Here is a 24,294-nt window from a genome sequence, read left to right on the forward strand (position 1 = left end):
TTCTGGCACATTTGACCATTCCTGACATGTTCAAAATGCCTCCCCCCACCATCCCCGACTGGGGGGTTGGCTCCTGGGCTGCAGGTCATGGCTGATGACACCTACCCATGTTGCTCGTTATGCTCTCGCCTTAATTGGCTCTGTTTTTGACGGTTAATATGGTCGCCATCCTTAATTCTAATTATGCTTGCTCAAGAGTCGCCAGGTATCCTTTCGATACCGCCACAAGGTTCAAAGCCGAATACTGATCAAAGACTCGATACTCCAGTTAGTAAGTTCAAAATCAATACTCATTTATTTACACACAGTCAATTATACTCGTGCACAATCTCTACTAATTAAACTATCACTACTACTAAAAGCTGATACTTAGCTTCGGGTGCCCACTTAGTCAGAGGAACAATGGCCGTTGTCCGGTTCTGAGGCTGCTGGCATCGAACTTGTACAGAATAGTAGCTTGGAGCGTCTATCTCGTAGCGTGTGTTGACTTTGGACTTACTTGTCTGGTGCCACTGCTAGGCAGGTCTCTCGCTGCTGAGAGCCAAGGCCAAGAAGAACAATTCTTGCTTGGGGGCTTCCTCTTATGCCCCAAAGGGGCTTCCCGCGCTTTTGGGCGGGCCTTGAACTTGGCCCCAATTAATTGGGCCATATCCTAATCATCGGTATTGATTTTCTCCAATAAAGGGGTGGCTGCCTGATCGCTGGGCGGGCCCTAGGTGACCGTTGGCCTGCTTTGTTTTAGTCTCCTCTGGTGCCGGGATGTCTGCTTTGGTATCGTTTTCTTAAATGTTTCTCTTTTGTCCCCGGAGATAGCCCATTAGTATGCTAATGGCTTTGCAGTATCGGTCTTGTCTGGGAGCTGCAAACTTCAATCCACAGACAAACCTTGCACCTGCTTGCTTTCTTAGCATTGTCCAATTTTCCCTTCATTCTCTGCAAGTGTCCATTTTGTAATAAGGCGTGGCCACCCCAGGTGGCTACACTCCCGCCTTGTGATCCTCAACGCGTAGCGTGAAGGATCACATTACCGCGTCGTCTTTGTTCTCTGACCAAGCGGGGCACCCATGACTAGGCTCTACGCTGACCTATGCTATGAAATACAATTTTATCTAAAATCATTTTAAATACATACGTCATCAAAAAAACTCTACAGGGCGCTATGGCATTAAGGCATGCATTACAAAATTTAAAAAACTGGAACCTCTATCTATTCTCAATAAACTATTCTCACTTAAACAATCCAAAAATATTCTAACATCTTAAACTGTACAAAATAGCAGCATACAAATTTATCTGGCTTGGCAGTCAAGCACAGAGATCACACTTCTTTATTGAGACAAACAAAACACACACAAAATAAACGGATGCTCTTTAATCCATGTCAAGGGGTTCAGGGGTCTGGTGAAATCCGAACGTAGGGGATCTAAGTCTATACCGGGGTGCGAGAGCGGTAGGCTCTCCTTCACCATTTTCTCATCCTAATGGTCTGCACGACACTGCAAAGTATCGCCAGTGCTAAGAGTGCTTCTACAGCATATGAAAGTGAATGCCAAGTGAATTGCTGGACAAGACATCCTAGAGAAATACTGACACAGTGCGAGCCGTCTCGCAGCCTGTGCGATTTACCATTCCACTGTTTGGGCATGTGGAGAGCAACCTACGGGTCGCCGTAAAACAAACCAAAAAAATTTTGAACTAAAAGGGCCAAAATGAGGTGCGTATGGGCCACGGCGGGTAAGAAATGGATGGATTCCTCGGGTAGGACGGTGATCAATGCAGCATGTGCTCTACCCGAGCGTAGCTGACCAGAGGGGGAGTCCTCAGGCAGGGCGGGGATTAGTGCCGCTTCTCCACTTCCTAAGCAACCAGCAAGAACGAGTACGAATGTGGTCGTCGTGGGGGTTGCAGTAATGCCTCTTGTCTTCACTCTCTAATCAGAAGAGCAGTTATGAACCGGGGTCTGGGCAAACTTTCAAGTTCTCAAGAGGTTTCAGCTGATAAACTAGTCGGTTGTCCGTGGACAAACTTGTTCCGTTAACTGCCAGGGGGCGTTAAAGGAGTGGTGGCGTGGGGCTGTGAAAATGTGCAAATTCTAAACGATCAACACTTAACAGTTACACGAACAACCAAACATGCAACAAACATGGTGCAGGTTCCATCAGAAAGGACACCGTATCTCTCTATTGGTTCATTTTTACCATCATCTGCCCACCTCAGTTTTCGGTAGCAAACAGAATCGCAAAGGGATTGGTTTGGTAGGAGTCAGACTCTATGTCATCATCTTCTCCCGGCTGCCATACTCTCGACTGGAGTAACTTTGCCAAAGCTGCATGGTGCGAATTGGGGTCCATCTCATCGTTCCGGATAAGCCTGAACGAATTGTCTCGGTGCGAGAATCGTGTGTCGAGTTTGGAACTACTGGGGATCAGTCTGTAATCGTCAGGCGGTGGGTCTGGGTCAGGGGCTTTTATGTATGTGATTTCGAAGGGGCCACTAGAATCATGCTTGGAATCGCTGGGAGTGGGGCCTGGTGCAGGGGGATAGTCATAACGTGGTATGCTGTGGCTGTCATCAGTGCTGTCGCAATCACTGTCGCTGTCGGTTGGGGGTGGGGATGATCAGAGGATTAGATAGGGTGGACAGTGAGAGTCTTTTTCCTCAGATGGTGATGTCTAGAACGAGGGGACATAGCTTTAAATTGAGGGGAGATAGATATAGGACAGATATCCAAGGTAGGTTCTTTACTCAGAGAGTAGTAAGGGCGTGGAATGCCCTGCCTGCAACAGTAGTGGACGCGCCAACACTAAGGGCATTCAAATGGTTATTGGATAGACATATGGACGATAAGGGAATAGTGTAGATGGGCTTTAGAGGGGTTTCACAGGTCGGCGCAACATCGAGGGCCGAAGGGCCTGTACTGCGCTGTAATGTTCTATGAGAGGCGGAGTCGTGTCTGAGGACGGGCTGGACTGGCTGGGGGAGGGAAGGAATGCATCATCTGTGGGCGGGGCGTGCTCGTGTGCTGCTACAAGCAGGATGTGGTGTGTGTGGTTATTCTGCGAGCCATAATCCTTGAGCTGGTTTATGTGAAACCACGCAAACTTTCCATTGGGATATGTGATCTTGTATACCAAGGGGCTTACTTTGTCCGAAATGGAGTACGGACCTGAGAATTTTGGGGAAAGGAATGAACTTGGGTTGTATAGGGAAAGCATCACTTGCAAATTGATGCAAAACTACTGCAAATTCAGTGGCATGTATTGTCTTATCGAAACAAGCCTTGCTCTATTCCTTCCGTGTTCCCAGTCTCACAGATGCTGCGAGCTGGGCTGCTTTAACATTCTCTACTAGCTGCTGTTCAGCGTTTTCATGTGTGAGGGCTGTGACTGCGGGGCTGGCAAAATCCAATCCAAATAAATATTCTGTCCCTTTCATGGGGCGTCCAGTCATGAGAGTGTGGGGGGTGTATCCTGTGGACGTGGATACCGTGTTTCTTAAAAACATTAACGCAAATGGGAGAACTGAATCCCAGGTGCTATTATTTTGCTGTACCATTTTCCTGAGGGTGGCTTTTAATGTCCTGTTCATTCGTTCGACGATACCACTTGACTGGGGGTGGTATGCGATATGAAACTTTTGGGTTATACCGAAAATTGTGAGGACGTTTTTCATAACTCTTCCTGTAAAATGGGAGCCTTGATCGGTCTCTATACTGCGGGGGAGTTCCCATCTTGTAAAGATGTGGTGGGTTAGGATTTTTGCGGTTGTCTTTGCCGTATTTGTTCGCGATGGAAAAGCTTCCACCCATTTAGTGAAGGTGTCGATGACCACTAACACATACTTATATCTGTTTCTGCAAGGGGGAGGGGTCCTATGAAATCTATCTGGAGATTAGTCCAGGGGCCATTAACGGGGCGGGTATGACTAAGTTGAGCCTTTTTTGCATATCTGTCCGGATTGTTCTGGGCACAGATCAAGCAATTCTCTATGTAGTGGGTAACATCGGCTTTTAAATTAGGCCACCAGCAGAGCGGTCTGAGGTGGGCTAAATTGGGTTCATTTCTTGGTGTCCATGATTGTCATGGAACTGACAAATGATCTGGTTCCTGTCCTGCTTTGGAACTACATAAATGCTGTCTTTCAGGATCACACCTTCATGTGTGGTTAGAGAATTCTTAAACTTGTCATAAGGGGCTGGGAAGGTTCCCTTTAAAACTTCCCTGAGCTTCTCATCCTCCTTCTGAGCCGGAGCTAAATCCTGTATGTTGGTCTGTGAGACCTGAACTGCGTGTACTGGGGTGCTTTCGGGGGGGGGGGTTCCAAAAATAACTATGCCTAGAACCTGCCTTCGCTAGGGCGTCTGCTTTAACGTTACCGGGGGGGAAGAACGGTGATGACTGCAAACTTTAATAATGCGTACTTTCTGTCTTTTGCCTTCTCTAAAATATGGCGGAGTAATGGGGCTGAAGGTAGGGGTTTTCCATCTGCGGAAACAAATCCTCTTGTTTCTCTCAGGGGTAGGAATTCCGTCAAACTATTACAGACATACAAGCTGTCCGAATAGACATCTGCTGGGGTCGGGAACGAGTCGGGGTGGTCTACTATATATGCGATTGCTGCCAGCTCTGCTGCCTGCGAGCCTAAGTGTCCTGGCAACTTGAGGTAAATCTCTTCTTGGGCATGTCCCTGCGTGTCCTCTACGTAAATTCTGCAACTGTTATTCTTTTTCAATTCAAAATTGTGGAGGAGCCATCCACATAAATTTTCATGGGTGCGCACGTGTCTGTGGGCTGGGGTCTCTGGGGTGTACTACCCATTTTCTTGGGAAGTGTCTTCGGAATAAATGGGCCTGTGTTATGTTGTGTGGTGATGATCTCACATTCATGAGGGGTGCCCGGGTACTGTAAATTATCGGCAAGGAAAGTGTAGGTCTTTGTTCGTTTAACTGTAATGTCCCGTCCCTGTAAAAGAAGGGTCCAACGGGCTGCTCGGATTTGGCTGACTGTGCCATCTTTAAGTCGGCCGTCTAACAATAGCTGTGTTGGGGCGTGTTCAGTGAGGATGGTGATGAGTCCTGTTATGTATGTGAAGTATTGTACTGCCCAAAAAACTGCGAGCAGGTGCCTTTCACAGGCAGAAAATCCTTGCTCGACAAGGTCTAAAACTCGTGAGGCATATGCCACGGGTCGTAAATGGTCATGGCGTTCCTGGAGGAGCACGGCCGAAAGGGTTCGGTCAGTGCTTGCTACTTCAATAGCGAACGGGGATAGGGGGTCTGGGACCTGTAGTGTGGGGGCTGTGCTGAGTGCTCTTTTTAAGGCATCCACGGCATCTGTATGCTGTGGAAGCCATTCCCAAGGTGCCTGCTTCTTGAGAAGTTCAGATCGGGACGCTGCTTTCGTGGTGAAACCGTCGATATGGTTTCGGCAGTAGCCAACCAGTCCTAGAAATGAACGGAGGGCTGAGACATTGTGGGGAAGGGGCAATTTGACGATCGAGTCAATTCTCATTTGCTCAATCTCGCGTTTACCATGCGTGATAACTGTACCCAAGTATATCACTTTTTCTTCCAAAATCTGGGCCTTTTTTGGGATTTACCTTACAACCAATTTGTTCTGCGAGAAGTGAAATGTGCTTTGCCTTTGTGTCTGTCTGTAGTAGCAAGTCGTCTACATACTGGACCAGACTTTCGAGGCGGGAAAACTTAGCTAATCCATTTGCCAGCTGTCGGTGGAAAATGGAGGGGGAGTTGTGGAAGGCACGTCCATGTGTACTGCTGTCCTTTAAATGTGAATGCGAATTTATATTGGCACGCTTTAGCCAATGGAATGGACCAAAAGCCGTTGCTGATGTCCAAAACTGAAAAGAATTTTGACTGGAGTCCCTGTTTGAGCATGGTGTCGGGACTCGTGGCTATGGTGGGGGCTCCTGCTGGGGTTACTTTGTTCAGTTCCCGGTAATCAATGGTCAGTCGCCATGATCCATCCGGTTTCCTGACGGGCCAAATTGGTGCATTGTTTGTGGAGGCTACTGATCTCGATACGCCTTGGTCTAGTAAGCTGTCTATCACTTTTGAGATTTCTCCCTCTGCTTCCTGGGGAAATCCGTACTGCTTCTGGGGTCTGGGGTCAGGACCTGTGATATGCACAGAGCCAGCCATTCTGCCACAGTCGTGCTTGTGCTGTGCAAATGCTGCTTTGTGTTCTTGCAGGACTGCCCTAACCTGTCTGTCTGAACTAATGGTTCGACGGTCGAACCAGAAGTCTCCTACTGAGTTTATTCTATTCTTGTACTCTCCAACTGTGAGCGTGGCGGGGGCTCGTGCTGCCTTTGCCATTCTCCAAACACATTTGTTAACTGGATCAAAGGAAAGGTTGTGGGAGCTCATGAAATCGATCCCTAAGATATGTTCTGCTGTGTGGGGCAGATCAACTAACACTATGGGGTGTTTGGTTGTTATATTGTCGATTTGTATGGATACAGGGACTGTAATGTGTCCCTGTTGTAAGTGACCTGTAAAGCCGCTGAGTGTAATGGTGTCTGTTGTGGGCCACGTGTCCCTCTGGAACATCGTGGAGGAATTTAGTTTGGTGCAGGACCCTCCTGTGTCCCAAAGAAATTCTACGGGCTGGCTCCGGACTTTGCCTGCTACGACCGGTCTACCGGACTTATCCCGAAGGGTGTCGCAGACCCAAGTTCGGGAGCCCGAACACCATCAGTCGGTGCCGTTCATGTCTCCATGGTCTGAACGGGCTCTAACACTAGAATTGGCTTTGCCCTATTCCTATTTAGGGTGCCTGTCTGTTGGACTCTCTGCTGTTTCTGTGGTGCGTTGCACTCTCGTGCAAAGTGTCCCAACTGTCCACAGTTGTAACACTCCTGTGATTTGGGCTGGGGTGGGTGTCGCCCTCATTTACCCATGCGGGGTTCTGGTGCGCTTTAATGGGATGCATGTCTGCATCTGCCTGCTCTTCCTCGGGTTTGTTAAATGCGGTTTTGTTGTGAACGGATTGCTCCCAAGCACGAGCCAACCTATTCAAAGCCCATTTTTCATTATGGGCCTCGTCTGAGGGGTCAGAATTTGCGCACGCTCTCTGTCCTGCCTCTGTTGCATGAGAGACCAGGATTCGAGTCCATTTGGCCATGTTATCTGTGGACAAATGGGCGCGGGCTAACTCTCCAAAAACTGCTGTGAAGTGTATCCACAAGTGTCCAGCAAGCGCTGTGGGGTGCTCTGTCTTCTTTTGCCTACATTTGTTTAGGCCTTCTACCGGGTCTCCTCTGTTGTAGCCAATCGCATCAAGGATCGCTGTGTGCATCTCTTGGAGTGTGCCTCCTCCTACATTCTGTGGGTCGGAAAGGGCTGCCACGACTGAAGAGTCGAGGCTTAAAACTATGAGCTTTACCTGCTCTCTCTCGTCCAGGCCGTACATGGTGGCTTGCTGTTTTAATTTAGCTTCCTGGACACACTGCACAAACACCACCCCATCCAAACTATTTGATCTAAAGAGTTTCCACTCAATGTTTGGGAAGTTGAAGTCACCCATGACTACGACCCTGTGACTTCTGCACCTTTCCAAAATCTGTTTCCCAATCTTCCTCCACATCTGTGCTGCTATTGGGGTCCCTATAGAAAACTCCCAACAAGGTGACTTCTCCTTTCCTATTTCTGACTTCAACCCATACTACCTCAGTAGGCAGATCCCCCTCAAACTGCCTTTCTGCAGCTGTTATACTATCTCTAATTAACAATGTCCCCCCCCCCCCTCACCTCTTTTACCATCCTCCTAACCTTGTTGAAACATCTACAACCAGGGACCTCCAACAACCATTTCTGCCCCTCTTCTATCCAAGTTTCCGTGATGGCCACCACATCGTAGTCCCAAGTACCGATCCATGACTCAAGTTCACCCATTTTATTCCTGATGCTTCTTGCTTTGAAGTATACACACTTCAACCCATCACCGTGCCTGCAAGTATTCTCCTTTGTCAGTGTTACCTTCCCCACTGTGTCACTACATGCTTTGGCATCCTGAATATCGGCTACCTTAGTTGCTGGACTACATATCCGGTTCCCATTCCCCTGCCAAATTGGTTTAAACCCTCCCAAAGAGTACTAGAAAACCTCCCTCCCAGGATATTGGTGCCCCTCTGGTTCAGATGCAACACGTCCTGCTTGAACAGGTCCCACCTTCCCCAAAATGCGCTCCAATAATCCAAATACCTGGAGCCCTCCCTCCTACACCATTCCTGCAGCCACTTGTTCAACTGCACTCTCCCTATTCCTAGCCTCGCTATCATGTGGCACCGGCAACAAACCAGAGATGACAACTCTGTCTGTCCTGGCTTTTAACTTCCAGCCTAACTCCCTAAACTTGTTTATGATTTAGGCATATTGAGGGTTTGCGTGCAGCAGGTGGACCCTCTTGACTATTGGATCCGTTTTATGGCTCCTCACGTGCCTCCGGAGTAGGACTGGACCTGGAGTCGTCAGCCAGAGTGGAAGCGTGACCCCAGAGGTGGACTTCCTGGGGAAGACAAACAAACGATTGTGAGGGTCTCGTTCGTGGCCGTACAGAGGAGCGACCTAATGGAGTACAGGGCACCGGGGGTCCTGTAGAAAACTCCCAACAAGGTGACTGCTCCTTTCCTATTTCTGACTTCAACCCATACTACCTCAGTAGGCAGATCCCCCTCGACAGCCTTTCTGCAGCTGTTATGCTATCTCTAATTAATAATGCCACCCCCCGCCCCTCACCTCTTTTACCATCCTCCCTATTCTTGTTGAAACATCTATAACCAGGGACCTCCAACAACCATTTCTGCCCCTCTTCTATCCAAGTTTCCGTGATGGCCACCACATCGTAGTCCCAAGTACCGATCCATGCCTCAAGTTCACCCATCTTATTCCTGATGCTTCTTGCTTTGAAGTATACACACTTCAACCCATCTCCGTGCCTGCAAGTACTCTCCTTTGTCAGTGTTACCTTCCCCACAGCGTCACTACATGCTTTGGCATCCTGAATATCGGCTACCTTAGTTGCTGGACTACAAATCCGGTTCCCATTCCCCTGCCAAATTAGTTTAAACCCTCCAAAGTGTACTCGAAAACCTCCCTCCCCAGGATATACTTGTTTTGAAGGGAACGGCCATAAGGGATCCCTGCACTGTCTGTCTGTTCGTTTTCTTTCCCCTGACTGTAACCCAGCTACTCTTCTCCCGTACCTTGGGTGTGGCTACCTCTCTGTAACTCTTCTCCATAACCCCCTCTGCCTCCCGGATGATCAGAAGTTCATCCAGCTCCAGTTCCTTAACACAGTCTCTGAGGAGCTGGAGTTGGGTGCATTTCCCACAGGTATAGTCAGCGGGGACACCGGTGGTATCCCTCACCACCCACATCGTACAGGAGGAGCATGCAACTGCCCGAGCATCCTGCCCTCTTACTTTACAGAATATAGCTGCCCTGTGGACCAACTGGACCTCTGCCTCTGAAAACTGGCCTAATCCAATTAACAAGCTCCAGCTGCAAGTACCTACAAGTAGAACCTTGTTTAAAGCTGATTGAAAATTCACCTTCTTCTGAACCAAACGGCAACTTTTAAGTTAATTAACTAAATAAGCGAAAGACTAAACCTTCGGTAAAAATGAACCCTTATACTCCTTCAGTCACCAAACTCTCACTATAGCACTCAAATGCACCAAATTCAGCACTCAGTGCAAACAAAGTCTGCTCCCTTCGCCCATCATTGGTTCCCCGAACAAAAATCCCAAGTCCTCCCAGGACAACACCCACTTTTCAGTACAGGATTCAATCGGGTGCTGGACAGCAGCAATTTGTAATTAATCTTTTCCACCAGGAGAAACATCGGGCGAGTTCAAAGCGGTCTGTATGCTTCACGAGGAAGGTTGACAAGGCCAGTGCATAATCACAGAGATGGTCATGGTTGTTAAATGGTGCACACTGCATGGCATAGAAATTCACCATACTGGGAATATCATGAACAAGTTGGCGTGATATGCGCATCATAAATTGGAGATCTAGCTCGTCTCCTCTGCATACCTTTCAAATAGGGAGCAAGCCTTTGCAGATCCAATGAAAAGCTCATGCAAAGTGTTAAAGATTGGATGACGTCCTTACTCTTGCCACCCAGCACAGCAACAAACACACCAGGTTGGCATGAATTTGATGCTATAAGTTACTGGAGCCCACAAACTTGGTCAAGATCCCCAACATTTTGAAAACTGCCGCCTGTACTTGTTCACTCGCTGCATCAAAGAGCGGCTGAATCCTGGCGTGGATTTCATTTAAAAGGGGCTGAATTGTCTCTGCTGTTGCTTCAATAATGTTTTTTTGCAGGCATGACAACAAGCTCAACAATGTATCTGTCACACTCCAAGACCGTTGTCTCGCTTCAAAATTCAGATTTTCCAGTGCTTTGACGCAGGAAAACTGGGTAACAGGTGAGGCATAACACCACAGGTATCTCACCAAGTTGTTGACCACAGTGTCTCAGACTCAGCTTTAAAATGTACGGAGCTTTTAGGAGTTCCCCAGAAAAGATGATCACTGGAACTGCCTGATAGTCTTGGAGCCCAAAGATTTGGTGAGCTAGTTGGTAAACAATGTCACCCAGATAACAGCTTGTACGTGCTGTCATTGCACTGGCCAGCAAAACAACGCCCTGATCAAAAGTAACCCCTACCACCTCATGCCATCATCCATTTTCCACCATCTTTCCACAGATGTCGCTTTGACCTGGCTGATCAAACAATGCCGTTAGTGACCTCGCACAATTTTCATTCAAAAGCCTACTTGTATGTGAATCAAACTCAGTTGTGAAACCTCTGTTTTGATGATGAAGCAAGAAAGACATGGACATAACTTGTGATAGATACAAGTAGGTCTTTGAATATCAGTGAGAACAATGTACTCACCACTTCTTCCATTTTGGACTGAGTTATAATGACCAGTGATGGTGACCAGTGAAATACTAGTTGAATACATGTTCCCACTGATAGTTTTTCTCTGAAGTGAGTTCACCAGCTGCTTTATGGTGCTCACTGAACAGTCTGTATCCTCAGACGCTGCTCTCCACACATTCTTAATGAACTTCTCCCCAGGGATGTGGCAGATGAGCTGGTGGGTCACAGCTGCTGTTGAGCTGTATGAGGTCAAAATTGTTATACCTCATAAAACTCTCTGTTTAACCTCCTGGTAAGGAATTAACTGAAAATGAACCCCCAGCACATCAGTGATCTGTGATATATTGTCGTGAAGTTCTTGCTGTCGATTTGTAAAGATTGTCTTGACCAACTGTGCAGCTATAATGGCACAACTATGGTGTCCATCAACCAAATTGTCAAAGACCATGAGCAGCAGGTTGTCCAGCGGATCATGGGGCATGACTTGGAAATTAATTCCGCCTTCTGCTGACATTGCGCATCGGGGTTCACTGTTTCTAGATGTAGAGTAGTCAGAACCCCGATCTCCTCTTGCTGCTCCGGACTTACACCTTGACAAAATAGCTGGATGGCAATCATTGTGTAGATGGTATCCAAGGCAGTCTGTCGAACAGCAAGACAATGGTCTATGCAGCAGTCCTTCAAGCAATGTCCCCATGATCTTAAGCATTCTTCTGCACACAAAGTAAGATTTTAGCACCATGGTGGCACATAGTGCTGCCTGGCGCTCATGGTCTTCCACTGAAAATAATCACCTCTTTGATTTTACATATTTGTGATCTCTCTTTAAGTGTTAACAACCATCTCCTCAACAGCAGCTGAAAAGCTTTGTTTTATGCATCTATGATTGTATTCTGATGAAGTTTATTTAATGCACGCAGATATCTCTCTTTGTGGTTTTATGTGTGCACAAATGCAAAGATTGCATTACTTTACTGTGTTGTCATGGTTCCCATTGTGATGCCAAGTTACCTAACCCCTCAAATGAGATGTCGCTCTGAGGTCCGCATTCCTATCAGTCCTGCCAACTGTCGATGGCCATTTAAGATGGTGCTGATCTTTAAGTGCAAGACTTGAAGTACAGGCCATTAGGAACACTGCACCATTTCCAGTCTTCAGTGGTAAAATTTGGCTTAAGAGCTCTACATTGCTAATAAAGTATCCACCTCAATATAGACACTCAAAAGTGCTTTACCAAAAATGTTGGAATGGTAGTATAGGATAGGCATTTTTAGGAGAGATGCCAGCAATGTCGGATGTTGAAGTCTCAGATCATGGGCAAACATGTTGGAATATCTGAGGGACATTTTAACCCTCTCCGCGCTGGAGCCACGCAACATGGTGGAGACCCACAGCAAGCACGTGCGGAAGGAGGTAGGCCCCCTCCAGATCATGGAGCCACCCCGCCAACCGGAGTCCGATACCCCTGCCCAACCAGGTCAGGGGTATCGGGAGGTCCGAGCTCCTGCTGGGTAGTGCCAGGTTGGAACCACGCTGGCGGGAGTTCGGCCGGTTGACCGCAGAGATTCGCCGCGGCGGTCACTTTCAGCAGCCCGCGCATGCGTGATTGGCGCCGATTCTCTGGTCAGCGGAGAATTGTGTCCCGGCGTGGCGGGAATTTCCTGCGTCCCCATTGATTCTCCGATCCGCGCGGCCTCAGAGAATCCCGCCCGCAAAGTGTCATAATATGATTTGACAGCCACAATAGAGATTTGTGAAAGAGAAATCTTGGTTGGGCAGCTTATTCTGTGTTTTTGAGACTATCTTGTAGCATAGATGAGAGGGAACAAAGGGGATGTAGTGTGATTGGATTTTCAAAGTGTTCAAATGGTTGCTACCAAGAAGTTATTGTACAAAATAAGGGCTCATGTGATTAAAATTAAACCATCATGGTTTGAGGACTAGTTAGTGGAGACGGGAATAGATGGAAGAGGAATAATTTTGGGGTTTGAAGGCAGTAAATTAGTAGGGTACCAAAAAGATCCGTTTAAGTTAAGAAAGAACCACGAGCAATTGGGAAATAAACTGAACACAGGCCAGGTAAAATAATGTAGAAGTAAAGTTAACAGAAGGGAAGCAACTGCAAGCCATGAGAGAACAATGAATTCTTGTGGAATTTGTGTCTGTAATAAGTGGGAGGTTGTGGAAGCTCCTGGTGTCCTAGATGACCACATGCTCATGAATACCACCAGCTGCAGAAACTTGAGCTCTGAGTTTCTGAACACATGCAGTGGCCGGAGTCACTGTGGTGCACTCATGAATCTGCAATCTACATTGATAGCACATTCAGAGAGCTGGTCACACTGCAGCTTAGGAGCCTTAAGGCAGAAAGGAAATGCGTGACCACCAAGCCGGCCAAGAAAACTCGACAGTATGCTGCATTTGTGCATCCTTTTCTGTTTTCCTTTCAGATCTCCACAAACAATGTCTTTACCTCATGTCACCGATGATGTAGAAATTATTTATACTATTTATATCAATGCTTTATATTGCATCTCTTCCAAGTCTCTGACTCAATAAATACCATTTACGTTATCCCCCATAAATCTGTTTTCATCTCTGATGTACAGAGATGAGAATTGTGGTGGTTTTACTAATCCCTGTGGCCTTGTTCACACCTCTGTCTCTCTTTGAGGTTGCACAGGATTCGGGTCCTCCTGTTCTCTCCTGGACTCTGTTGAGTAGCTAGCGAATCTTCCGCGACTACTGGACTATTTTCAGGTTGCTCTCCTAATTATAAGGATAGTTGGTCCATTCAGCTGTTTATCTTTTCAGTGTTATGAGTGTTCTACTATTTCTTAGAATCCCATTGTTTCTTTCAGCCACATACGATCTTGGATTTTCTGTCTTTTCCAGTACTTGGCCTTCTTTATGCCGTATCCAGATAGGTTCACCTGATTGAAGTTTGGGTGACTCATGCACTGTGTGGCATTGATTGATTGTAATTCTTTGTCTGATTTGAACAGTTCTCATCCTTTTCCTTTCTCTCTTGATGACAGAGGATTTCAGACATGATATTTGGACCGTCATTACTGCAGCCTGCAAGGTAGCCAAGTTGCCGTGCACCCCACTGACCACCCCTCTTGGCCCCTGGTTCTTCAGAACAACATTAGCCGTATGAGTGCCCCCACCCCCTGCACCGCAGCCTCTGCCGCACCCCCCACCAATGCAGGGCAACGGCAACACATACCCCTAGCGAGTGCAGTGCCAGCCGCAGTACCCATGGCATCAGGGACGAGGGTCAGAGGCCTGCATAGTGCCGGCCACTGAAGGGGTTAGGAGTGCAGATTGGCGGGGGGGGGGGGGGGGGGGGGGGTGCATACAGGAGCAGAGTCCGCAGTGCCAACTGGGGCCAACATATAGCCTGGTTAGTCACGGGCACGCCATGGTAACATGTCGGCCTTTTACCTCCTGCAGACAATGGATATTGGAATTCAATCAGCAATATCCTACTAGTCGCCGCAGCCCTAGTGGATGCCCTGTGGCTATATGAGCTGGAGCTGCTAAAGGAGGAGGAAGCTGAGCAGGTGGCAGCTGCCAGGGTGGAGAGCGGGCCGCCCCACCGAAAAAGGAGGAGGTGCCAAGGAGGCGGCACATGAGGCCTCGTGTACCGGCAGCGCCTGTCATTCAAGGACCTGCTGGACCAGTCATGCCGTCGAGGACTCCGGCTGAGTCGAGAGACAATGCAACATATCTGCCCGATGATGGCACATCTGGCACTGCGGGGGTATGGGGGAGGACTCTCACTCCCGATGGCCATCAACGTAACAGTTGCCATAAACTTTTACGCCACAGTCCTTCCAGATGCCGAGTGGGGACCTGTCCGGATCTCAAAGACATGGGTGCACAAGTACATCCGTGTTGTCACGGAGGTCCTATATGCCCAGGCGGTTCAATATATCCATTTCGATGTGGACTGAGCCCAGCAGGCTGCCCACTGGTGGGATTCGCCAACGTGTCCAGGGGGTGGTCGACAGGATGTCCCCTGCGAGTACCTGCAGATGACAGGCCGCTCGACGCAAACCAAAAGGGGGTACCAATTAAACGTGCAGCTGATAATCTTTATTAGTGTCACAAGTAGGCTTACATTAACACTGCAATAACATCCCCTTGTCGTTACACTCTGGTGCCTGTTCAGGTACACAGAGGGAGAATTTGAATGTCCAATTCACCTAACGAGCACGTCTTTTGGACTTGTGGGAGGAAACCGGAACTGGCTCCTGGGCTACAGGTCATGGCTGATGACACCTACCCATGTTGCTCGTTATGCTCTCTCCTTAATTGGCTCAGTTTATGACGGTTAATATGGTCGCCGTCCTTAATTCTAATTATGCTTGCTCACGAGTCGCCAGGTATCCTTTCGATACCGCCACAAGGTTCAAAGCCGAATACTGATCAAAGATTCGATACAGCAGTTAGTAAGTTCAAAATCAATACTCATTTATTTACAGACAGTCAATTATACTCCTGCACAAACTCTACTAATTAAACTATCACTACTACTAAAAGCCTATACTTAGCTTCGGGTGCCCACTTAGTCAGAGGAACAATGGCCGTTGTCCGGTTCTGAGGCTGCTGGCATCGAACTTGTATAGAATAGTAGCTAGGAGCGTCTATCTCGTAGCATGTGTTGACTTTGGACTTACTTGTCTGGTACAGCTGCTCGGCAGGTCTCTCGCTGGTGAGAGCCAAGGCCAAGAAGAACGATTCTTGCTTGGGGGCTTCCTCTTATACCCCAAAGGGGCTTCGCGCGTTTTTGGGCGGGCCTTGAATTTGTCCCCAATTAATTGGACCATATGCTAATCATCGGTATTGATTTTATCCAAAAAAGGGGTGGCTGCCTGATTGCTGGGCGGGCCCTAGGTGACCGTTGGCCTGCTTTGTTTTAGTCTCCTCTGGCGCCGGGGTGTCTGCTTTGGTATCGTTTTCTTAATTGTTTCTCTTTTGTCCCTGGAGATAGCCCATTTGTATGCTAATGGCTTTGCAGTATCGGTCTTGTCTGGGAGCTACAACTCCAATCCACAGACAAACCTTGCACCTGCTTGCTTTCTTAGCATTGTCCAATTTTCCCTTCATTCTCTGCAAGTGTCCATTTTATAATCGGGACGTGGCCACAGACCGACACAAAGACCCGCTACACCGATACCCATACAGCGATGAGGGATGTGATCAAGCGGTGCTCTGGCCTCCTGAAAATGCAGTTCAGGTGCCTGGACTGCTCTGGAGGGGATCTCCAGCTGAGAATGACGCCCACATCATGGCCTGCTGCGCCCTCCACAATATTGCACAGCAGAGAGGCGATGTGCTGGAGGAGGAGGTGGGACACCAGTCCTGGTCCGGTGAGGAGGATGCGGGGAAGGGGAGGACGGGCAGGACATGCAGCACAGGCAGGCAAGGGAGACCGCACGACATGTGCACCAGGGCCAATGCAACGGGACGTTCTGATCGCCTCACGGTTCGCCATCTGGGTGGGGTGGGAGAACTGGCCAGGGGCACAGACACCGCAGCCCAGTCCCCCCCTCCCCAAGCCCCCGCCTGCAACTCCGTGATACATACCTGCCGCACTACGGGATGTGGGCCCTGGGTTGACAGTAACACCGGGTCTGGTCCATGACATGAAGGATGATGACAGCCCGCTCTGTGATGAGCTCTGGTGCTCCACAAGGTGTGACTTCTGGCCATGGTAGCACTTTCAACCATGCACCTGGGTGACCCTGCATGCAAGTTGGCCATTCCCTGGGGGTTGACGGTGGTGGAGACCGTCGGGGGGGGGGGGGGGGGGGGGACTTTCCTCCATTTCCGCCCCCTCACTGTTGTCAGCCCAGATCAGCCCACCCCTCACACCCATCTGGAAGAGCACCGAAACAGGTTATAACAGTGGTAATATGTGTTTAATGTGAACGAATAGTTACAGATTGTGCCCTAGCCCCTGTAACTAAATTGTGCCCTGCATCCGTGCCAACCTAAGTGGTGTCTAATTTCTTGGCCTTGTAGAGCCTAAAGGCGTCTTTGGGGTGACCGGGACTGGATGGGCCCGGCTGCTGCTCGGGGTGTCCTGTTCTGCTCGCTGTCTACCTAGTACATGGGGGGGGGGAGAGGGGAGGTCCAGCTCCTTCCGTGCAAGAGTCACCGGCATGGGCCCCATCATCACCTCCTCTCAGGGTGCCCGATGGGCCCCAGGCTACAGATGTGGGTGTGAGCTTTCCCCTGTGGCTCCCCCACCACCTAGCATTGCCAGTCCTGGAGGCCCACTCTGGACTCGGCCAGGGTCCGCGTGCTCATGGCCATAGAGCACATGGAGTTGACCATCTCAGTCTGGGATTGTGCTACATCACTCATTGACTGTGCAACCACCTTCTGGGTCTGTATAACTTCAGCATCTGTGTAACATCGGTCAGTGACTGCACCATCTCCCTCTGTGACTGGGCCACCTCTCTGTGCCTGTGCCATGTCAGCCACCATCTGGGCGATACCAACGATGTTCCCAGCAATGGCCTGCTGTGACTGGGCCACACTCTGGAGCGCCGCTGCAATGTCCAGATGGCTCTAGCACATGGTTGCCTGTGAGGGGGAAACCCTGCCCTGGGCCCAGCGCCCGCACAGAATGCCCCAGGCCTTGGACATGCTGATCCATTGCCAAAAACGTCGCCACCAGTGCCTCCACTGTGGACGCCACCCGTGCGGTGTTGGCCTGAGTGGCACTCAGTCGGTTGTTGGCACTATCTCCTGCTGCTGCCTGACAACTCCTTATGTAGTCCCTGGCTCTGCAACTCCATCTCCACGATTGATGGGACTGTCCGTTCCAGAAACCCAAAACCCATCTGGACAGAAGCTAGTGCCTGGGATCGGAATTACACAGACCATTAGTGACGTTATTTCCTATTTTTCAGGATTCTTTGGATCCTTTATGAATATTCTACATTATGCACTGCCTATTGGCAGAATAATTTGTTTAATTTTACTCAATTCCTGTCTCCACCGATAAATCATCATGTCCTCAGTGTTCACAGTCCATCTTCAGGACTGGGCTGAGGACTGGCAATTCCTCATTGATACAGGAAAGGGCACTGCTCATCAACAATGGGAATCATTTTACTTGCGCATTTGTCTTTCTGGATATGAGGATATGTATACAAAATATCAAATCAACTGACTCCCGATCCAGAAATCCTAACGCGCTCTAAATTTTGCATAGCCTCGACGACATATGACATCTTCCAAATGATGCCTCATCAATGAGCAGATAGAAATCCCGATAGGATTATTAACCTCCTTCACGAAGAAGAGTTCCCGTACCAGATGAGGATATGCATGAAGGCCCAGCCTTTTCAATCTTTCCCCTCGCCTGAGGTGTGGTGATCCTCTGATTAAATCACCTGTGGTCATTTGGACGATGATGACTTTACCTTTACCACCATGTTATGTTTTCTAACGAGATTCGGGTATTGTCATGGTTATCTGCTATCTAATCTGAATGCAAGCATTGACTCTTCTTGGTGACCACTTCATTTTGCATCTGCAATGACCCCAACCTTTACTGATGGATTCATTTATCAACATCTCTTTGGACTTTTCACACCAAAGTCACCTATCGTTATCGTTCCTTCATGCCTCCATTGCAATAATATTGGTTTCATACTAGGACCATCCCTTACACCATTTTCAAATTCCTCACTTCCTTATCTGGAGATGAGGTCGGATGTGAAAAGTGAGCCTGCTGCCGTAGGTTCATCTTCTCCACCTCTATCTGTTTTGATTTACAGCCTGGACAATTATCTCGCGACAGTTGAATGTTTCAGCAAGGATTGGTGCACTTTTCCCGAGGTACCTTCAGATTTCTCTCCTCTTACATACGAAGATGCCACGGCGATCATCAATTATGTTGAAATTCCCAATCTTTCTAGAGGGAGATCCAACACCAATGTCGAAGAAAACCACGTCTCTGAAACTGACATAAAGCCAGGAAAGTCCAAATCTTATTAATCCTATTGCTTACAAATTACTTATAAATTGGCACTACTCCGACTTAGAAATTTAGGTCCATCCTTAATAATGGTCCTCTTAACAGCCACGATAATGGAAATATCTTGAATTAAGTATAGGTACCAGGATTGATGGTACAATCTATTATATCACTCTCTCCATGTGATAAAACAGTTTATCCCAACCTCATCGGAAAGATGGAGAATGCTGTATTCCTATATCCACCGGGTTCACATTTCGCAAGATTTTACTCTGGAACATTGACATACGAAGTGTTCAGAAACAGTCAGAACTCTTCGATCTAACGTCATCCAACTATCAAGAAGTCCAACATTATTAGAACCAATAGTTCTTAACCGACGATCCATTCCCATTAACAATGAGGAACTAGAAACAGTTATTATTCCTACGGTTTGTTTAATTGGAGGGAACCTGGAAATCTCAGCCCTCTCTCCAGGGATTGGAACAATCTATTACCAATATCACAAATATGGATTTACGAACAAGAAATCAATCATATTTTGAGAAAATTATAAAGAAAAATTTGCCCTTGTGGATGGAGGGAGGACTGAATTACAAAGATACGAAGCTCTAAAGATCGAACTAAGATCAGTATACTTTGAGGCATGTACAATCTGAGCCTCAGGGTACAAACATGTAAATAATGTGTTAAGTAATGATCAGGAAGCTCTATTATTCCTTGCTGTTGTATGTAACAATACTGTACATCCTCTTGGGAAGACAAAATGTTCAATCTGTCACCAAGAGAATGGCCAGAAAGAAATAAAGTCATGCCTGTGTTGCATGCTGAAATTTAAAGATGATAAATGTGATATAGAATTGTCTTGGAGAGGCTTCTATTCTCTTTCAACTTCCTGAGAAAGGAATGAATTGAACCTTTGCATTCCCTTGATTGATAGTAGGCGGCCACTCAGTACAACCAGGAAACACTGGACCTTGGTTTAAGATTGAATATCGAGCAGAGCTCAATGGAAAATTCTCAGACAACCTGGACGAGTTTATGTTCAAGAATATCACACCCCAGAATTAATCCAATGTTGTCAAGATGAGATTCATGACACTGGTTTTCCGGGAAAGAAAACAATTGTATTTTATCCTCCTTTTCAAAAATGTGCTATATGCATATCAGGAGGGAGTTCAAACCAAATCTATTCTATTTCGGTATGTATTTGATGCTATAGTACTTTGTGGGCTCACCTGTGTTCCTAGCATCCCTTTCAGATTTAAATGTTGAGCAATTGCTTCAATTATTTCCACCTTTCTAACTCCAGCTGGTAACTCTATTCTAATTCACCTACCAATTTGACTAACTTGTTTTTTCAAAATTCTTTAAAATAAACCAGAGATAAGTCTTCCACCTGAAGAAAATGCCTGGCAGCTTCCAGAGCCATCCTGTTATATCACTACAAACCTGGTGTCTCTTTAATTGATACAGTAACCCTAGGCAGCACGGTGGCCTCACGGCGCTGAGGTCCCTGGTTCAATCCCAGCTCTGGGTCACTGTCCGTGTGGAGTTTGCACATTCTCCACGTGCTTGCGTGGGTTTCATCCCCGCAACCCATAAATGTGCAAACTAGGTGGATTGGCCACGCTAAATTGCCCCTTAATTGAAAAAAATGAATCGGATAATCTAAATTTAAAAAAAAAATACAGTAACCCAAACTTCGCCATCCACCTTTCCAAATATCCTGGACAAGCCCCCAAGTTATGTTACAACACCCTGGCTAGTGCACGGTCAATTCCAGCCCCATGTGCCCCGGGGTCACAAAACAAGTGAATTATAAAAATGCCCAAAGTCTTTGACCCATGGCCGTCCAATAATCAGGCACCAGGTTTGTAATTGTTAATACAATTACTGTTTATTTGTAACAAGAACTATAATGCAATATGCAGTAAATACAACTGTTTAATGACAGGTTAATACAATTTAAATTTGCCCCCAACTCTACATTCACCTACACCTCACAAGACAGACAAACACATAGGGGTTGAAAGGGGTGACATAGGGGCTGGTTTGTGATGCAGACCAAGGCCAGCAGTGCAGGTTCTATTGCCGTACCACCTTACCTGAACAGGTGCCAAAATGTGGTGACAAGGGGCTTTTCACAGTAACTTAATATTTGTGACAATAAAATATCCCAATTCAATTTGGGAATAATGGAAATTTGAAATGAAATGAAAATCACTTATTGTCACAAGTAGGATTCAAATTAAGTTACTGTGAAAAGCCCCTAGTTGCCACATTCCGGCACCTGTTCGGGGAGGCTGGTACAGGAATTGAACCGTGCTGCTGGCCTGCCTTGAAAGCCAGCAATTTAGCCCTGTGCTAAACCAGCCCCTTATAGACGTAACACCTTCCAACCGTCTTAAACCAGAGAATAGGGAAGGAATAGAACTAACCAGACATCTAGGACAGGATTCTCCGTCCCGCCAGCCCCATTTTCCAGCGCAGCATGCCCCCGCCGGCATTGGGATCCTCCGTTCCGGCAGCCAGCCAATGGGGTTTCCCATTTTGACCATCCTGCATGGTCAGAAAACCTACAGGCATGGCTGCACTGCCAGCAAGTCAGGTTCCCGCCGATGGAGAATCCCCAGCTCGACTATGAATGTGACTACATGGGAATGAGACTAATACAATCAGTTCCTCCTACAGTCTAAAAAGGAACATAGATTAAAAAATAAAATGGAAATTGATTCTAGTCACAATGGTTTCATGTTACTATCCAACAAAAAGAGGAAGGATGTCAGAGCTTGTGGATACACTCCTATGAATAGCGGGACTGGGACCCCTGAGCTCTCTGTCCATGGGAGACAAGAAAAGGAAATGGCTTAGTAAATTAACCCTTATCAGTTTGGTTAAGTTTAGGTAATTTGTAACTTTAATGGACTTAATGCAAAAAGAGATCAACCAAACTCATAAGGAAATAGAGACTGAAATAAAACCTGAGAAAGAAAAACAATTGGGAATCTTGAAATCAATGCTAGAATTAGGTCTAGGCCTTATGCAAAACACTACTGGAAAGACAGAACAAAAAATGCATTGACTAGAACCAGAGAAATTAAATTCCTACAGTGGTCAGGAAACCAAATGTCACCATCTTTTGTACAGGAAATGGAAACGTTCCTCCTTGTAGACCAACGATGTTTGAAAGATCGAATCCATGGAATCCTCAATGTATGTGAGGATGCCCTCAGGGACAATTATCTGCCTGTATAAAAGGAGCTGAGGATGGTTTACAAGATAGTCCGCCAAACGAATGCACAATATACTACTCCTTCTGACTAAAGTCTCTCCTTTGGTGGGGGAGGATGAAGTCAATGTTAGTGTAGTCGAGAGGACGGGCTTGAGTAAAAACAGCTCAGTAAGTCAAGAGGGCGATGTGATGAATATCACACTGACCACAGGATTCAGATTAAAATAAAGCTTTGTGATAATCAGGAGTTAAAACTGATACACAGTATATTTAATCCAAGTAGAGTTAAATCACTATAATACAAGTATCTTTTTAGAATCCTTTAGACGCATTGAAAATGACACATGCTCACCCTTAGACTAATTAAGTTGCCTCAAACAAACAAAGAACCTAAATTTAAAAAATCCTTGGTTTGACAGACCATAAATCCATTTTAATTACAGCTGTAGCTACAGGCAAACCTAATAGGCTTTTTACATGAAAACAGAATAGAACCAGTTAAGTGACTGTCCAATTATATAACTTATCAACACATCAGTGATAAACAACAATAGAGTCACTCTTAATAGTAGCTTTCTGTCCAATTATAAACTTAAAAACTCTTGACACCTAAGAGATAACTGAATGGAGTCACTCTTAGAATGACCTGCTGAACATACGTTAAAATATTTGACACTCAAACCAATATTAGAAGAAACATTTTAAAGACAGACTGAATAAGATTAAGTGAAACTGTAATACCTAGCTGCTTAACTATGAGGTATGTGCCTGGCACTTTTTTTTAGAAATATATTATGTAGGGATATTTTCAATTTCTATTTTCAAATATATCTTTCTCTTAAGATAATCTGCAGATAACAGTGGACTGTTAGTAGATTCAGATTTTGAAGACTGTAACTATGTTTTATACCTTTGAAATGTTTATAATAAAATCTCACTGAAATATAAACTGTATTTTTACATTGAGTAAGTTTAAAATCTTGCCGCTCTTTTAGAATGTCTTAAATGACAGGTTTCATGCTGAAAAAGATTTAATTTTGAGCAACCTACCTGAAAATTCTCCACTAGAAAGTATTGGAAATCTGTTTAAGAAAGTAATCTCCCTTAGTGAGAGCCATTCTGTTCTTTACAGGAACTTAGCTTTCCTTCCTTGGCTTAGTCAGAAATAAGACTAGTAAAATTGACCCTTCGAGTCAGGAAAATACTAAATCGTCCATACAGAGTGCAGAATTAAAAGTGGGAGCCGAGAGTCAGCGGAGATTTCAAAAGAGCAGGAGCTCAGAGTCAGAGTGGAGATTTAAAAAGCGCAGGAGACCAGAGCAGAGATTTAAAAAGAATGGTAACCGAGAGTCAAAGAGATGATTTAAAAAGAACAGGAGTTGAGAGTCAACTCAGAAAATTAAAAAGAGCGGGAACTGAGATTCGGAGTGGAGATTTAGAAAGAGGGATAGCTGAGGGTCATAGAAATTTTAAAAGGGCGGAAGCTGGGAGTCAGCTCAGCTTAAAAAAGATCGGGAATTTAGAGCGGCAATTCAAAAACTGGAAGCTGAGAGTCAGCAGCTATTTAAAGAATGTGGGAACTCAGTCAGAGTAGAGATTTAAAAAGAGCGGGAGCTGGAAGTCAGAGCGTAGATTCAAAAAGAGCGGGAGCTGGAAGTCAGAGTAGAGATTTTTTTTAAATGGGCTGAGAGCGGAGATATAAAAAGAGCTGAGAGTGAAGATTTAAAAAGAGCAGGAGCTGGGAGTCGGAACGCCGATTTTATAAAGAACGGAAACAGTCAAAGCGGATATTTAAAAAGCGTGAGCTGAGTCAGCTCAGAGAATGAAAAAAGGTAGCAGTCGATTGTCAGAACGGCGATTTACTCAAAGCAGGAACTGAAGGTCGGAGCAGAGTTTTAAAAAGAACGGGAGTTGAAACTCGGAGCAGAGGTTTAAAAAGAGTGGGAGCTGAGAGTCTGCGCGGTGATAGTAGAAAGAGTGGGAGTTGGAAGTCAGAGCAGAGATTTAAAAAGAATGAGCTGAGAGTCAGTGCAGACTTAAAAAGAATGGGAACTGAGAGTCAGAGCGATGATAAGAAATAGCAGGAGCTGGAAGTCAGAGTGGAGATTGAAAAAGAACGGGAACTGAGCGTCCG

Source organism: Scyliorhinus canicula, chromosome 1, assembly GCF_902713615.1.
Source record: "Scyliorhinus canicula chromosome 1, sScyCan1.1, whole genome shotgun sequence".
NCBI classification, from domain to species: domain Eukaryota; kingdom Metazoa; phylum Chordata; class Chondrichthyes; order Carcharhiniformes; family Scyliorhinidae; genus Scyliorhinus; species Scyliorhinus canicula.